At 36.0% G+C, this 5,879-nt stretch overlaps 1 pseudogene; it reads right to left on the bottom strand.

Moving 5' to 3' along the window:
• Window positions 1–1,087: 1,087 nt before the first annotated feature.
• On the bottom strand, window positions 1,088–1,239 carry LOC130864973 (U2 spliceosomal RNA; annotated as a pseudogene).
• Between the last annotated feature and the right edge of the window lie 4,640 nt (window positions 1,240–5,879).

Below are 5,879 nucleotides of genomic sequence, written 5' to 3'. Positions count from 1 at the left end.
AATAGATCCGTGTATGTCTCTCATTGTTGTCTAGGTTCTCTGAGATTGTGATTTGTAGTTTGGGTTTCTTTGTTTTATGTTTAAAAACCACTTATGTTTTTCTTTGGGTTCACCTTCTTATTTAGCTTCTCTAGAGTCACGAATTATAGTCTCAATGTCCTTTATTTATGGCTACATCCCCCTGAATATTAACCTTCATCAGGCGATGAAAGAAGACAGAGACAGAGACCAACATTGGAGCACTGGACTGAAGTCTCACGATCCAAAGGAGGAGCAGAAGGAGAGTGAGCACGAGCAAGGAACTCAGGACGGCGAAGGGTGCACCCACACACTGAGGCAATGGGGATGATCTATCGGGAACTCACCAAGGCCAGCTGGCCGGGGACTGAAAAAGCATGGGACAAAACCGGTCTCGCTGAACATAATGGACAATGAGGACTACTGAGAACTGAAGGACAATGGCAATGGGTTCTTGATCCTATTGCACGTAATGGCTTTGTGGGAGCCCAGGTAGTTTGGATGCTCACCTTAATAGACCTGGATGGAGGTGGGTGGTCCTTGGACCTCCCACAGGGCAGAGAAACCTGCTTGCTCTTTGGGCTGAGGAGGAAGGAAGACTTGATTGGGGGAGGGGGAGGGAATGGGAGGAGGTGGCGGGGAAGAGGCAGAAATCTTTAATAATTAAATTAATTAATTAATAAAAAAATCAGCAAAAAAAATAAAAAAATAAATAAAAACCACTTATGTGTGAGTACATGTAATAATTGTCTTTCTGGGTCTGGGTTACCTCATTTAATATGATGTTTTCTAGTTCTATCCATTTGCCTGTAAGTTTCAAGATGGCCTTATTTTTCTTCTGTGTAGTACTCCATTGTGTAAATGTACCACATTTTTCTTATTTATTCTTCAGTCGAGGGGGCTTTAGGTTGTTTCCAGGTTCTGGCTATGACAATCAAAGCTGCTACAAGTACAATATTTGTTTCATAAAATAAGTCAAGTTTCTTGTGATATTAAATGTACATTAAAATATATTAATAAAATTTTTCTTTATATATATGTTATTTTTTAAAAGAGTTTGTTTAACAGATTGATGTGTGGAGTGGATAGAGTAAGCTCCTATTCCAACTCCTAATTCCAAAAATTTATTTAATATATTGTCATCAAATAGAGGATATATCAGATATTAAATTGATAAGAACAGGTACTATACTGGTCTTAGCCAAAAGGCTAAGAAGTGATTCTATTTCTATCTCGTAATGGAAAATCACATTATATTTAATTACATCCACAAACACATATCAAACACATTCTTTTATTTTGAATATTGATATATTATTTCTTGTAGTCATATATTTATAAGTGTACATGTATAGTTATTCATAAGCACATATATAAAATTCACTCAAGGAGCTCACAGTTGAAATGCTTATCATTTTTATTTATTTATATATGACTTTACAGACATGTGTATTATTTTCTAAGTGTTTGAGGCCTCAGAATCTGTTTTAGTGTCTGAAAGTCTATGTTTCTAAAGAACCCTGTCTTTAAAACTCACATCCTTTCCTGTTAGCAACTGAGTCAACAAAGCAATTATGCATATGTGATGGATTATATATTTTAATTTTATCTTAGAAGAAATCACATAGATAAAAGTTATCTTAATCTTAAGTCTTCTTTTTGCCTAATTTGTATCATCAACACCAAGAGAATACATATGGCACAGAGTCAGGACAGCGGCATGGATCAGTTAGCACCATTAGTCCATGAGGATGTCAAATTACCCAGAGCAGCAGAAGATGCTCCACTTGTGAACTCACACCTCTTTTCTAACTGAAAATTCACAAAGGGAAGATGAAGTGTGTGAAGAAGACTGATTGGCAGCATCCCAGACTGATTGGCAGCATCCCAGACTATAGACCCAGGAAAAGGTGAAAATGAAGAGCTTAGAATTTAGAAGGCTCAGAGCTAAGAGCTTCAACTGCTTAAACCTACAAACGAAATGCAGCCAAATGAAGCAGGTAACTATTATCATTTTATATCTTGGGGCAAGAACCATTTTCCCTGTAGGACCTAGAAATCTAGGGGCTGTAAGCCAAGGAGCAATGCGAATGTTATGTGCTATCCGTGGCAATGGGCAGTTAGCAATGTTTCATGGTGTTAATCTCACAGACGCCAAGATCGACCCTGTGTGTAAAACACATATCATTCATGGGATTGCTCACAGTCACTTTCATTTTAAAACTGAGCCACAAGGGGCACCATAAAAATTGACATAAATACCATGAGCACTTCCCTAAGGCAGTTTTTATTAGCATCAAGCTGATAATGGATACAAGTTTTTCTTGTTTGGGCTAGTTACCCAGCTAGTCATTCTTAGCTTGACAGCCTTACAAAAGTTCTACTGTCTCCAAGGAATGTTGGTTTGTCAGAGTGGGCAGGAGGAAGACTGTTGATAGCTTATAATGTAGAGACATTAGAATTCCTGCCATTAGTGATGGGTCTTTCTCCATCTGCCTTTTGTGTAAGAGTTGAGCTCTCTCCTATACAGGGGAAGATCACCATCTCTATTGCAGAGTCTAACAAGGCTATTAAAAGTGAGCCTAAGAACCTATGGTATAAATACTAACAAGCTATAAAGCATGGTATCCCAGGGCTCTGTTTGCTAACATACACTGATAAATTTAATATTTTTTTTATTTTCTCCCTTCTTCAGAAAAAAAAGGAGTAATACGTATACAAAATATAGCTCAGGGAATACAATGCACAAATTATGTAGAATTTTTATGAAATTTCATATATAGAATCCCTCAAGTCCTGTCATTCTGTAGGAAATCTTGTAGTTAGAGGGCAAGTCATGCCAGACCCAATTTACTCAAATGCTTTCTGACAGCAGAGGAATGAACCTGGAGAGTAAACCCACCAAATTGCTTCCAACTCCTCAGGAACAATTAATAGGTTCACCATGAAATTACAGGCTGTCCACTTCTACATCAAATGAAAGAACCAAGACAATGCATCATGGGATAGTAAGTTTTCCTAGAAGACTCTTGTACACTTTAGTAGAAAAATGATGGAAAAAGATTGAGCATGGACAGAAGTGCTCATAATTTAACTGAAAGAACACAGTGAAAGAAATTATTTTTCAAAAATAGGGAATTATAGTTTATCTTAAAATGGAAATGAAAGTGAAAATTAAACCTTCCCAGTAAGATAACTTTTGAAATTAAAGTGATTGTATAAACTTTTGTGGCAGTTACTTAAAAAGCAAATGTTAATTTGTTAGTGTAGATGTTAGCATTTAAAAGTGCTTGGATGTCCACTGTAGTGATAACCATAGTTAAAAGGGCAGAATATAAGTCCCTCCTCCCATGCTCTAAACTAGCTCTTTCTCTGCTTAGAGTCCCTTAGAGTATCCAATGTGACAGGGTCAGCATCACTGTTTAAAAAGTTTCTTGAATGGTTTCTTAATCATGTCTTTTTCATGCCTTGCTTGTACTTCAGCATTTGGACCATCTTTTACTGTTGACTATACAATAAATGTGCATTGATGTATAGAAACACAGAAAAGGGGCTCTTTCTTCATACAGACATTAACTCTGTTCTCAAGCCAGAGTCATTTGTTCAATTGATGAACATTAGTTTAATAACAGCTTCATCAAGCACAACATTAATTCTTATATGCACTCCCTCACTGTCTGAATTTTTCTCATTTCTTTTATTTTTTAAAAATTTTTATTGGAAACATTAGAAATTTTTTTTGTTTTATTTTTTTTGTATGTTTATTACTGGTTGATCCTCCCCCAACCCCTATTCTCCTTCATTTCTGCTTAAAGATTTCCACAACTAGTATTTCCTTTTTCATTTTCTTTTTTAAATTTCTTTTATTGGTTTTATTGAGCTGGACATTTTTCTCTGCTCCCATTCATTCCATTCCCCTCCCCTTCATCCCTCTCCCATGGTGCCCATGCTCCAAGTTTACTCAGGAGACCTTGTTTTCTTATACTTCCCATGTAGATTAGATCCATGTATGTCTCTCTTAGGGTCCTCATTGTTGTCTAGGTTCTCTGGGTTTGTGATTTGTAGGCTGGTTTTCTTTACTTTATGTTTATAAACCAATAATGAGTGAGTATATATGATAACTATCTTTCTGAGTCTGGGTTACCTCATTCAATATCATAATTTCTAGCTCCATCAATTTGCCTGCAAATTTTAAGATGTCATTATTTTTTCTGTTGTATCACATTTTCCTTATCCATTCTTTGGTCAAGGGCATTTAGGTTGTTTCCAGCTTCTGACTATGATAAACAATGCTGCTATGAACAGAGTTGAGTACACGTCCTTGTGGTAGATTGAGCATCCTTTGGGTATATACACAAAAGTGGCATTGCTGGGCCTTGAGAAAGGTTGTTTCTTAATTTTCTGAGAAATTGCCATACTGATATGCAAAGGTGTTCTACCACTTTGCACTCCCACCAGCAATGCAGGAGTGTTCTCTTACCCTTTACCCCACAACCTCCCCAGCATAAGTTGTCATCAGTGTTTTCGATGTTAGCCAATCTTAACAGTGTAAGAAAATCTCATAGTTATTTTTTCTTGCATTTCTCTGATGGCTAAGAATGTTAACATTCCCTAAAGTATCTTTCAGCCATTTTAGATTCCTCTGTTAAGAGTTCTCTGTTTAGGTCTATACTCCATTTTTTATTGGATTATTTGTTTTTTTATGACCAATTTCTTGAGTTTTTTGTATATTTTGGAGATCAGACCTCTGTCTGATGTGGGGCTTGTGAAGATATTTTCCCGTTCTGTAGGCTGTCGTTTTATCGACCGTGTCCTTTGCTTTACTGAAAGGCTTCTGTATAGCAAAGGACACGGTTGACATGTTTATTTTTTAACCATGTCTTTATTCATAATATAACTTTATACATTTGTAGGGATGAAGTGTTTAAAAATGTTGTTTAGTCTAATATTTACTTTCAAAAACATTAGCAGTATTCTCTGTGAGTGCATATGTTTGCTTGTCTGTTTAATCCTACAATATTCATAAGAACTCAACTTGCCATATTTGGAAGGAAGTTCTTGTTTGCTCTCTTGATAAGAATAAAACACGATGTGACATGAAGAGACACGCAACCATTAATTCACTTGACAATTTATTCTTTTATCATTATTGATGTCTTTCTTTTTGTAAGAGATTGTCAATCTTCAGAGAGCTCTTTGGTTTCCTGCCCTCTCTCTTCTTGCTGTATGAAATATTCGATAATTTGAGTTAAATTAAATTCCCTTTTACGTTGACTACATGCTAATGACTAAGATCCCATGGTCTTCAACCCTGTACTATTTAACCCTGTTTATAACCCAAATACTATTTAAAGTTTTTGTTGAAAAGAAATGTATTTCTTCCATTTAAAATAATCTTCATCAATAGAAAATATTCAAAATTTACTGATTTGCAGAATTGAGGAGTGGAAAGAATTGGTGTACTTTTTGTAGCTGCCACGTTTAAGGCAAAGCAGCAAGCAAGTGGATATGTGAGGATGGAGAACATTGCGCTTGTCTTTTACTATTCATCTCTGTGTTTGGCAGGAACCACTAGAATATCTGGGAAAGTGCTCCAAGTATCCTGGATCCTTGCCCAAATTGCCTGAATTCACCATGAAATGTGGAATCAGCCAGTGTTTCATTTCTGTTAGAAAACTATTTGTAATTCTCAGGCTATTAATCGCATTCAATTTTCACTCTACTTGATTAATGTTCTCCATTGATGACCATCTCAAGAGTAAATTCCGACTCACCTTGTGATTGCCAAGGGATTTTATTTATCCATGAAAGAAGTTATTATGTTTATGTGTTATTGGATTTTCAAACATTCAAATACTTGA

This window comes from Chionomys nivalis, chromosome 22, assembly GCF_950005125.1.
Source record: "Chionomys nivalis chromosome 22, mChiNiv1.1, whole genome shotgun sequence".
Lineage (NCBI taxonomy): Eukaryota > Metazoa > Chordata > Mammalia > Rodentia > Cricetidae > Chionomys > Chionomys nivalis.
Note: the sequence above shows the minus strand (reverse complement) of the source record. Positions and strands in the feature narration are given on the sequence as shown.